Source organism: Scyliorhinus torazame, chromosome 23 (genome assembly GCF_047496885.1).
Source record: "Scyliorhinus torazame isolate Kashiwa2021f chromosome 23, sScyTor2.1, whole genome shotgun sequence".
Classification (NCBI taxonomy): Eukaryota; Metazoa; Chordata; class Chondrichthyes; order Carcharhiniformes; family Scyliorhinidae; genus Scyliorhinus; species Scyliorhinus torazame.
Genome location: NC_092729.1, coordinates 53,290,367 through 53,303,497, shown reverse-complemented (window position 1 = coordinate 53,303,497; position 13,131 = coordinate 53,290,367).

Sequence of the window (13,131 nt, the reverse complement as noted above, 5' to 3'; positions counted from 1 at the left end):
GGGGGTGGGGGGGGGGGGGGGGGGGGAGACGGATGTTTGGGAGTATATCAACATCTAGCATGTGGAACGGTTTCTAATGTCAGCTGAAAGCAAGTCAGGACCGGGATGATCCTGTGAGGAAGAATAAGAAGGACAAGTTTTGGGAACCTTGGATAACGAGGGATATTGTGAGCCTGGTTCAAAGTAAAATGAAGCATGTGTAAGGGCTGGATGGCTGGGAACACATAAAGCCCGTGAGGAATTTCAATAAAACAGGAAGGAACATACGCTAGGAGTCAGGGCTTAAAGGGTCATGAAAAACGTCATCGGCAAACAGGATTAAATAAAAGCCCAAGTCTATTAGACATATATAATGAGCAAGAGATGAGTCAACTTGGGTTGGCCAAGTCAAGGACAGCGGAAGGAATATCTGCTTGGAACCAGAGGAAATCGGCGAGGTACTGAATGAGTACTTTGCATCAGCATTCACCACAGAGAACGACTTGAGGAATGATGTGTCTGGGGAAGGGTGGGGTACATTGGTCAGCTCAGGCTTGTAGAGCCGAAGGGCCTGTTCATGTGCTGTACCTTTCTTTGTTCGTCTTCACCCCAGATGAGATGGCCAAACCCCTGCCCCAGACAGCACCAGAATCTGCGAGATTATCGATCTTGGTTACAGTAAATAATACCAATGCCGGTAACTGTACTCTCCCCGATGACGCCTCCATTTCTTTCTCCGCCGCCCCGCTCCCCACACACACTTTAACCGATCCCTGTACCATGGTCAATTTGGTCATCCTCTCTCCAGTCCCCGATTCCACCCAATCAGGAGGAAAGAATGTCGAACTTTTTGGAGATGGACATGGGCTGAGGATCCTGTAACTCTGCCTCCTTGACTCCTCCACCTGGATCTCATCCCTCTCCCCACATCACCCTTCTTATGTTACGTGTCTCTTAGTTCCTCAGCTAGGTTATATTCATGTCCCATTTTTTGTAACCATATGTAATCATATATACATGACTCGTATCTCGTATTCCATAACTCTTATTTATGTCTTAATTATTTCCGACCTTATATTACCTATATTCCACTGAATTGCCTTCCAAAATTAGGTCTAAAAAATTATCTTTCTTCATATTGTTTAAATTAACTAGGAGCCTCCCTCACTCCAGGGATCGATGTCCAATAGGGGAATACACTCAGAATATCAGGAGCAACATTTGCTAAATGTTCAAATCTGTAAGATACGTCTACAATTTGACACAACTGCCTCAGTTACAGAGACAGAGTGTCAAAGAGAATACCCTCAGCGGCTGAATATCCACAGGGTTTGGGAAAACAGAATTCAATAGATCCAAAATCCTCTGAGATAAATATTGTTCACCTCGTTTCAGTCTTCAGTGGCGGCCCCTGAGACTGCGTCTCCCCTATCCAGGTTGACTGGTGAGTGTCTACAGATACGGGTGGATATATCGCGATGCGGAGTCGGTATTTGAGTGAGACATGAGAGCAGAAGGACAGTGTACAGTTTATGGTATAAATAGTCTTTTACAGGCACACAGAGTGTTAAGAACAGATTGAATTATCTCAGCTACAAAGTCAACTTGGCTGTCACAACATGGCAGACATTACAGAGACATGACTGCAAGATGCTCACAACTAGAAAGGCTGACCAAACAGCGAATAAAATCCACAAAAACGGTGCCTGAAAGCAACCTCGCAAGTGAAAACATCGGCATCACAGGAAACATTTACAATTTTTAAGGAAAATGAGAAAAGTTAGAAGATATGTGGGCCCTTTTAAACTGAAATTGAGTTGTTTTCAATTAAAAGAAGGTGGTGACAGATATGCTGAAGGATGGATTGCTTTCAATATTTACAATAGAGGAAGAGATTGGCATGCCAGAGGTCTCAAGGACAATATTATTTAACAGGAGCGGGGATTTATTAAAATTCACACAGTCTGCGCATCACTAATGGAGAAATTACTAGTGTTGGAATGTGACAGATACCAAGGAATAGGCCCTTCCCATTCCAGGGGTTTTAAGGAAGGAGTTGGGAACATTGCAGATTCCTGAAATGACGAGTACCCGTGCTAGCAATGAACATGACCCTTATTCTGGAACTGTGTCTCCGAGTTCAACTAGTGAGCTCGTATGCATAATCCTCATGCTGTAAATGTGAGTCTTAGTTCTCCAGCGAGCTTATGTACATGACCATTAATCTGTAACCGTGTTTCTCAGTCTCCCAGAGGTGTATGCACGTAATATATTTCATGCAACTGTCGCCAAATTCTCAAGCAAGCTTCCTTACAGTATTCTTGTTCTGTAACTGGGCCCGCCAGTTCCACAGGGAGCTGACACACATGACGTTTGTTCTGTAACTGTATCTCCTGGTTAACAGGCAGTGTGCAGACATGATCCTTACTCTGTAACTGTGTCTCCCAGTTAACAGGTAGTTTGTAAAAATGATCGTTATTCTGCAACGTTGTCTCCTAGTTCTATAGCGACATCATTTAAATGTCACTTGTTCTATTGCTGTTTCTCCTAGGTCGCTGCCTATGAAATTTTCAATGGTTTTAATATTCATGTCCAATTTTTTCCGACCTTTGCTTCTATATTTTCGTCTAAATTTTCTTGCAAACTTTGGCCTCAATAATGATCTTCCTTCACGTTATTTAAACTGACTCGGATTCTGCCTCACCGTCGGATCTGGTGAATAATTAAAGATCTCACAGGTAGACATCCTTTCGGAAGGAGCGGTCACAGTATGGTTGAATTTAAAATACAGATGGAGGGTAAGAAGCTAAAATCCTATTGCAGCTTCATCTGCTTAAGCAAAGGAGACGACACTGAGGGAGGAGTTGGCTAATGTAGACTGGGAGCAAAGACTTCATGGTTGGACAATTGACGAAACGTGGAGTACATTCAGAGTTTATTCATAGTGCTCCGCAAAGGTATGTTGCAGTGAAAGTGAAGGAGTGGAGGAAAAGGGATAATCAGCCATGGATATCGAAGGGAAAACGTGAATAAAAATCCAAACAAAGTGGCAAGGATTAGTGGGAAACTAGAGCATTTGGAAACCTTTGCAAGTCAATAGAAAGCCACGAAAAAAGCAATAAAGAAAAGGAAGATAGATTAAGAGACTAAAGTAGCTGGGAATATAAATGAAAAGGAGTGGTTAGGGTCAACATTGGTCCTTTCGAGTATGAGAACGGGATTTAATAATGGGAATTGAGGAAATGGCGATGGAGTGAACGAATATTTTGTGTCGGTCTTCACAGTATAAGCCACAAACAGCATGCCAATAATTAAAGGCAAGGAGGCTATGGCAGTTAAGGACCTAGAAACGATCATTATTACTAATGAGATAGTGTTGGGTAAGCTATTGGGGCTACAGGTACACACGTCTCCTGGCGGGGAAATAGCAAATGCCTTTGTGGTAGTTTACCAAATGTCGCTGGAACCTGGGGCGATTCTGGCAGATTGGAAAACAGCAAATATGACGCCACTGATTTAAAAAGGAGGGAGACAAAAGGCCAGTTAGCTTAACTTCTGTAGTGGGGGAAATGCTTGAAACTATCATCAAGGAAGAAATACCGAGACATCTGGATCGAATGTGTCCCAATAGGCAGACGCAGCATGGGTTCATGAAAGGCCGGTCATTCTTCACTAACTGTCTGGAATTCTATGAGGACATTACTAGCTCGGTAGACAGCGGGGAACTCGCGGATGTGAGGTATCTGAATTTCCAGAAGACATTCTACAAGGTACCCCACGAAAGGCTGCTACATCAGTTAAAGGTGTAAATTGTTACGGGTAATGCAGTAGCATATATAGAGGATTGGTTAACTGAAAGAAAGCAAAGAGTGGGGAAAACAGTTTTTGTCTTGTTGGTGATCATTGGCTAGTTGTGTTCCTCGTGGATCAGTGTTGAGATCGCAATTGTTTACAATTTACATAGATAATTTGGAGTTTGGGACCAATTGTAATGTGTCAAAGTTCGCAGATGTCACTAAGATGAGTCTTGGAGCAAAGTTTACAGGACACTGAATGTCTGCAGAAAGCTGTAGATCGTTTAAGTGAGTAGGTAGGGATCTGGCAGGTGGAGTACATGTTTGGTAAATGTGAGTCAATCTAATTTGGTAGGAATAAAGCAAAATGGACTATGATTTAAATGGTAAAAAATGTCAGCTTGCTGCTGTGCAGAGGGACCTGGGTTTCCATGTGCATGAATCGCAAAATGTTAGCTTGCAGGTTCAGCAGGTGATTAAGGCGGCAAATGATATGTTGTCGTTCATTGCCAGAGGGATGGAAATTATAGAACAGTAAGGTTATGTTGCAGCTGTACAAGGTGCTGGTGAGGCCACACCTGGACTACTGTGCACAGTTTTGGTGTCCTTCCTTGAGAAAGGATGTGCTGACACTGGAGGGGTGCAGAGGAGATTCAGCAGGTTTATTCCGGAGTTGAAACGCTTGTCTTTTGACGAGAGACTGAGTAGACTGTGACTATACTGATTGGAATTTGGAAGAATGAGGTGGGACCTTGTGGAAACAAATGACGGGAATAGATAGGATAGAAGCAGGGAGGTTGTTTTCACTGCTGAGTGAATCTAGGACTAGAAGGCATAGCCTAAAAATATGGGACAGCAGATTTAAGACTGAGTTTAGGAGGAACTTCTTCACCCGAAGTGTTGTGAATCTGTGGAAATCCCTGCCCAGTGAAGCAGTTATTGCTGACTCGTTGAATCTGTTTTTAAGACAAAGATGGATATATCTTTGAACAGTAAAGAAATTAAGATTTATGGTGAGCGGGAGGGTAAGTGGAGATGAGTCCACAAAAAGATCAGTCACGATCTTATTGAATGGCGGAGCAGCTCGAGGGGCCAGATGGTCTACTCCTCTCTCTAGGTCTTATGTTTTTATTGTGTTCTTATGTCGAACAGTGAAATACTCTCAGCAGATCAGCAGAAACACTTGCAAACTATTCAAATACACCCGATACATTTGCAAGTTGACACATCAGCCTCAGTTACAGAGACAGCCTGTCAAAGGTTATAGTCTCTGCGACTGGACATGCACAGACATATGGGGTAGAACATTTAAAAGATCCAAAATCATCTGAAATAAATAATATTCCCCTCGGTTCAGTCTTTAGTGCCTGCCCCTTATACTGAGATTGTATCACCTCATATCGGTCTCCCCGCATAGTGTACAGAAACGGGTGGAGATGCCACTGTAAGATGAATATTAAACATTTGGGTAATGTATTAGAGATGAACACTTTGCAGTTTACAGCATCAACACTGTTCCTGATATAAACTGATGGAGTATGAAGAAAACTTTTCATGAACCCAGCCTCAGATTCAATTTGGGGTTGCAACGTGGCAGCCAGAAAAGACATGTCTGGAGATGGTTGCAACTGTAAAGGGTGACAAAGTAGATAGTATAATCCGTAAAAATGGAGTATTGAAATAAACTCGCAAGTGAAAACAAAACATTCACAGAAAATGTGTAGTATTATGTGGAAAAGGAGAGTGGTCGGAGAGAATGTGGCTCCTTGTAAATTCAAAATGGTTCTGTTCTCAATGAAAATAAAGTGATGAAAAACATGTAGGATGAATCTGTTACAGTATTCACCATTGAGGGCGCGGTTTCCATGTCAGGGAGCCTAAGAAAACTATTATTGAACAGGAGCAGGAACTGAAAGAAATTCAGTCGGGGTGTCACTAATGGTGAAATTAATAGCGTTCGAACGTGAATACTCCCCACCAACAGTGCGTTCCCATTTCAGGGTCTTCAAGGGGGGAGATAGAAACACTGCAGATTCCTGAAATCAGTAGAACCCAGATACCTGAGATACAGACCACTGTTCTATAATTGTGTCTCCTAATTCCCCAGCTGAATGATATGCATGACCCTCATTCTGAAATGTGGCTCCTAGTTCCACATACACATAGTATACCTGTCCCTTATTTTGTAACTATGTCGCCTGGCTCTCTATATGATTTATACATATAACCCTTATTCTGTAACTGTCTCAGAGGTCCCCAACTAGGTTATTCAAATGAGCCAGTTTCTGCAACTGTGTCTTCTGGTAACAGTTAGGTAATATGCATGATTATAGTTTTTAAAATCTGTCTCCTAGTTACCCACCTCGCTAATAAAAATGACACCCATCCTGTAACGTGTATAGACTTTCCCCAGCTCGATTATCTGTAAATTTGCCTCTTTGCACCCCAACTAATTTTTGTACATGATTCTTATTCTGCAACATTGTCTGCTTGTTCTCCAGGTAGAGTATATACATGTTTTCTGTAACTGTATCTTGTATAACCACCTGGCTTATAGACATGACCCATATTCTTTAGCTGGCTCCTTGTCAGTCTGTAACTTTGTCTCCTAGTTCCCCAGCTAACTTACGTACATGACCCTTACTCTGTACCTGTATCGCCTAGTTCCCCAGTTAACTTACATAGGTAAGGTTTACTCTGTAACTGTGTCTGCTAGTTCCCATCTAACTTTTATACAAGACCCTTATTCTGTGCCTGTCGTGCCTCGTTTCCCAGCTAGTTTATATACAGGACCCTCATTTTGTACTCGTGTCTCCCATTCCCCAGCTAGCATGTTTAACTAACCCTTATTATGTACCCGTGTCTCCCAATTTCCCCATTTGCGTGTATACATGACCCTTAGTGTGTACCTATGTCCCATAGTGTGTCTATGTTCTCCAGCGACCATGACTACGTGGCACTTATTCTGAAACTGTCACCCAGTTCCCCAGCGAACTTACATACATACTCTTATTCTGCAACTGTGTCTCACAGTCCCGCAGCTAGCTGATAGAGATGAAACACGCGATGTTAACTGTGCCTCCAAGTTCATAGAATTCACAGTGCAGAGGGAGACCATTTGGCCCATCGAGCCTGCACAGGCCGTTAGAAAGATCACCCTACTTTAAGTCCACCTTATCCCCGCAACCCAGTAACCCCACCCAAACTTTTTTGGACATAATGGGCAATTTAGCATGGCCACTCCACCTAACCTGCACATCCCCGGACCGTGGGAGAAAGCCGAAGCTCCCGGAGGAAACCCACGCAGACGTTGGGAGAACATGCAGACTCCGCACAGACAGTGACCGAAGCCAGGAATCGACCCTGTGACCCTGGCGTGTGAAGAAACAGTGCTAACCAATGTGTTCCTGTGCCACCCACTGACAGTGCCACCAAGTGACACTTACTCTCAGTAATAACCTGCTCGCTGACCCCCAGTTCGGTTCTACAGCAAGTGAATATGCATAACTCTTATTGTGTAACGGTGTCTCCCAATTCACCATTGTGCTTATACGCCTTACACATGTTCTATAACTGCGACCCTGAGTTCTCCGGCTAGCTTATATATATGACGCTGATTTTGTAACTGTGTCTCCCCGCTGCCCAGATAGCTCATATACATGGCCCTTATTCTGTAACTATATATCCTGGTTCCCCAGCTAGTGATATACATGGTCCTTATTTTGTAACTGTCCAGACAGTTGCTGAGGGAGATTTTATACGACCCTCATTATGTATCTGTGTCTCCTAGTTCCCCAGATAGCTAGGTACACATGATCCTTATTCTCTAACTGTCTCTCCCAGTTCATCAGCGAGCTAATATACATGACCCATTTCCGTAACTGTGTCTCCTAGTTTCACAACTAGTTACCATACATAACTCTAATCCTGTAACTTTGTCTCCTCGTTCTGCAGGTAGCTTCTCTACATGGCCAGTATTCTGTTACTGTGTCTCCGCCTTCTCCAGCGCGAATGTATACATGACTCTCACTGCAACTGTCACCCTGTTCCCCAGCCAACGTACATGCATACTCTTATTCTGTAATAGTGTCTCACAGTTCCCCAGGTAACAAACATGTATAAAACTCATTCTGGAACTGTGCCTCCGAGTTCTCCAGCGAGCTTATGTACATGACCATTACTCTGTAACGGTGTCTCTTAGTTCAACATCTAACCTGCACGCATGATCACGATTCTGTAACTGTGTCTCCCATTTCCCAGCTGGCTTGTATACCTAACAGTTATTCTCCACCTGCCACTTCCAATTTCCCTGCTTGTGATACACATGGCCCTTATTATGTAATTGTATCTCCCAGTTCCCCAGCTAGATTTTGTGCATTTCTTTTATTCTGCAACTTTATCCCAGTTTACTGAGAGCTTTTATATTGTGACCCTCATTATCTAACGGTGTCTCAGAGTTCTCCAGCGACATTAAATTAATAAATATGATTCTGTTATTGACTCCCAGATCCTCCGCGACATTATATACATGACCGTTATTCTTCAACGGTGTCTCCCACTTGCACAGCTCGCTAACATACATGAGCCTCATTGTGTAATTTTGTCTCCTAGTTCTAAATAAATGACCCTTATTCTGCAACTGTCTGTCTAGGTTCCCCAGAAGCTTATACACATGATCTATATTCTGTAACTGCGACTCGTAGTTCTCCAACTAACTTATATACATGAGGTGTGTAACTGTATCTCTTGCTTCCCAAGGTAGCTTATATACATGAACCATTTTCAGTAATGTGTCAGCCAGGTCCTGAGCAAGTTTATATACATTACCCTCTGTATGTACCTATGTCTCCTAGTTCCGCAACTAGCTCGGTATATTATTCCCTAGTTGTATCTGCTGGTTACCCAACGAGAATATATCCATGATCCTTATTCTGTAACAGTGTCTCCTAGTTCCAGTTAGTTGGAAACATGATTCTTCCTCTCTAACTGTGTTTCCTTGGTCCTCAGTGAGCTTATACACCTGACCCTTATTTGTAACTGTACTCGTAGTTCCGTAGCTAGCTCAGATCTATGACTTTGTTCCAATCTTGTGTTTCCAAGTTCTCCGGCTATGTATTTTGCCATGATTATTTGATTTATCTTCAAATAGTTCAGAGCATTGCTTCCAAATTTTCCTCTAAATTGTTCACCAAAATTAGGTTGAAAGAACGATCTTCATTCACGTCACTTAGACTGACTCGGAAATAGGGCCCATGTAAATAATCGCACTGTGGAAGAGGAGGTGCAGTGACGATTAAGGTTCGTGTATATATGCCAGCTGGCGAACCAGGTGACACAGTTATAGAGAAAGGGTTGTGTATATGACCCAGCTGGGGAACCATAGGACGCAGTTACAGAATAAGGGTCATGTATATAAGCTCGCAGGGGATGTGGCGGACAAACGTTGAGAAAAAGGTTGATATATATCAGTATAAAAACTGGCAAGTTATGCTACAGTTCTACAGAAATTTGGTAAGACCGCACTTGGAATATTGCGCACAATTCTGCTCACCGTTCAACCAGAAGGATGAGGAGGCTTTGGGGAGGCTGCACAGATTTACCAAGATGTTGTCTGGTCTGGAGGGTGAGAGCTGTGCGGAGAGGCTGAATAGACTCGGACTGTTTTCATTAGATCCCCTGGAAGTTGAGGAGTGACCTGATTGAGCTCTTCAAGATTATGAGGGGCATGGACAGGGTGGATGGGCAGGCACTCATTCCCAGGGTGGAGGGATCAGTCACCAGGGGGCATAGGTTTAGGTTCCGCTGGGCAAAGTTTCGTGGAGATATGCGAGGCAGATTTTTTACACAGTGTGTGAGGAATGCCTGAAACGTGCTGCCAGAGGCGGTTGTGGAACAGATACATTAACGGCGTTCAAAAGGCACCTCGAGAAACACGGTTAGAACGGATATCGAGCGATACATCACGAGGAAGTGCTGCGGGGTTTGGTGAAGGGCGGTATCATAACCGGTACAGGGTTAGAGGGCCGAATATCCTGTTTATGTGCTGCATTGTTCTTTGTTCTAGATCAGTTCACTGAGAAATAAGGAGATACGGTTACAGTATACAGGTCATGGATCTCAGCTAGCTGGAGAACGAAGAGACACAGTTACCAAACAGAGCCATGTGAATAGGCCTGCGAGGGAACTAGGAGACACAGTTGCAGAATGTAGGTAATATAAATACGCTAGCTAGGAAAAACTGGAGCCACGGATGCAGGATCAGGGCCAGGACTATCAGCGAAATGTGTATCTATAATGAATAATGATCAGGTATATAAGCTGTCTGTAGAACTGGGAGAAACATTCGCAAAATAACGGTCATATATATATAAACTCCATGAGGAACGGGAGAGAAACAGTTCCAGAACAAGCGTCGTGACTATAAGATAGCTAGCGAATACGGGGACACAGTTACAGAATAAGGGCCATGTATATATTTTGCTGAGGAACGAGAAGGCTCATTTACAGAATGAGATTAATGTATATAGGAGACACAGCTACACAAGGAGAAGGAGACAGCTAAAGAAATTAAATACTGCATATATAAACTAGCTGGGAAACACAGGAGATACATTTGCTGAAAATTGGACATGTATATAATCTAACTGGACCACTATCAGACAATGTTTCAGAATAAGGATCAGAGATATTAACTATCTGGGCTATAAGATTCAGGGTGGTCTATATAGGAGGGATGTCCGAGGTCGGTTCTTTACTCAGAGAGTGGTTAGGGTGTGGAATGGACTGCCTGCTGTGATAGTAGAGTGGGACACTTTAAGGAACTTTCAAGCGGTTATTGGATAGGCACATGGAGCACACCAGAATGACAGGGAGTGGGATAGCTTGATCTTGGTTTCGGACAAGGCTCGGCACAACATCGAGGGCCGAAGAGCCTGTTCTGTGCTGTACTGTTCTATGTTTAAGGAGATATAGTTACAGAAAAAAGTATCACGTATATTAGCTAGCTGGGGAACTGAGACAAAGTTGCAGAATGAGTCTCAAGTATAAAAAGTAACTGTGGAACCAGAAGAGACAGTTCAGAATGGAGGTTAGTTAAATAGGTAAAATGGAGAATTAGGAGACACAGATACAGAATCACGGTCATGGATATAGATTGGATGATAAAGTAGGAGGCACAATTATGGAATTATATCTGCAGATAATTGAGCCGGGGAACAGAGACAAGTGCAGGGTCAGGGTCATGTAAATAACCCAGCTGAGGAGCTGAGAGTCCCATGTTCAGAATAAGGGACGCCTTTCTGCCTGGCCACTCCCCTTTATATACCTTAATTGTAGCATTTCCTCTGATGAGTTTGATATTACTTTCGAGTTTATTTCCATGCACCATTTCTTTGCATTTCACTCTTGCTTTATCACCATTTACAGCTGTGACCATCTTGCAGCCAGGCTGCCATGTTGTAACCCGCAAGTTAAATCTGTGGCTTGTCATGTGAGCCATCTTACGCAACATCCATATAGACTTACCCTTTTAAATTGGTACAGGTTATCATGGAAATTGAAAGTATACTTAAAAATGGCATAATTGAAGTGGGTTGCAGCCAATGGAGCTCACCTACAGTGATCGAACCGAACACTGGATGGTACCCAACGGTTGTGTGTGGACTATAGAAAGGTTAATGCAGTTTCAAGAACGGACTCATATCGTATCCCACGCTTAGAGGATTGCATTGAGAAGGTGGGACAATCAGCTATTATTTCCAAACTTGATTTACTTCAAGGTTACTGGCAGGTAGGTTTATCCGAATGGGCTTTCATGATTCCAGATGTTATATACCAATTCAAAGTTATGCCATTTGGCATGAAAGACGCCCCAGCCACATTTCAATGGTTAACGAACAGAGTCATTTCAGGATTACCCAATTGTGCAGCATACATCGACAATCTGGTAATTTTCAGTCTGACATGGAAAGAACATTTAAAGCATCTGATGAGTTATTCAAGCGACTTCAGGAGGCGGATTTGGAGGTAAACCTAGCCAAAAGTGAATTTGGAAAAACCCAAGTCACTTTCCTTGGCCATATAATCGGACAGGGTCAAATGGTCCCACGGGATGTGAAAGCAAACGTTATTGGGGAGTTTTCAATACCCTCGACACGAAGGGAAATAATGCGATTTCTTTGCGTGAGTGGATTTTATCGGAAATTTGTGCCGAATTTAAGCAGTGTGGTCGCTCTACTAACGGACTTGCTAAAGAAGAGTGGCACATTTCAGTGGCCATCGGTGTGTCAATAGGCATTTGATGGCCTGAAGCTGTTTTAACCAATGCACCTGTGTTGATAATTACAACGGGCCCTCTGATCGGATTCAACTAAAATATCTGACCTTATAGAGGAATGCCGAGGCGCAGAGAAATGCATGGATCGTGCAGAGACCTTCTTGTCCAAAAAGACTGTCAATCAAGAGGAATTTCAGTTGGAGGAAGAACAACTGTGGGTTTATAAAAATAGTAACTGGATTCATAGAATAAACATTGCTTTGTTTTACAAGTACTTTAAATCTCTGTTGTATCACACCTGTAAAGTGGGCCCTTGTGCTCCCCATCACCAGAATCTATTAAAAGTTGTGGGTCAGGGAAACACCATGATATACTTTGGTGTTCTCTAAACCCTGGCCCAGAACAGGATGGAGACATTCAATCTATTTCTCATGCTCTGTGTGTTTGTGTAAAGAACATTAATGACGCCATAAGCTGTGCACTGTCCTTCTGCACTATTTTGTTTAATACCCAAACGATAACTATTCCTATTTCAGTGACTTATCCGTACATGGAATATTGAGCACAACTGTAGTCTCCAGAAGGATGGGGAGGCTTTGGAGATGGTGCAGAGAAGGTTTACCAGGGTGTTGCCTGGTCTGCAGGGTGTTAGCTATGCGAAAAGGCTGAATAGACCCGCAATGTTTTTATCAGAACAGGGAGGTTGATGAATAAGGGTGATGAATATCGTACAAAACGTCATCCTCCATTTGCTTGGAAGCACTGTTAGGCCTAAACGATTATGAGGGGCGTGCACAGAGTGGATGAGCAGGCAAACTATACTTGGGTTGAGGAGTCAGCCACTAAGGGGCATAGGTTTAAGTTCAGTGGGGAAAAGTTTAGTGGAGATGTGCGAGGCAAATTTTATTACACAGGATGATGAGTGGCTGGAACGTGTTATCAGATGAGGTTGTGAAAGCAGATATATTAACGACGCTCAAAAGGGATCTCGACAAATACATGGATAAGGTGGATATAGAGGGATACGGCACTAGGAAGTGCCGAGGGTTTTGGCTAAGTGTGGTATCATGGCCGTGAAAGGCT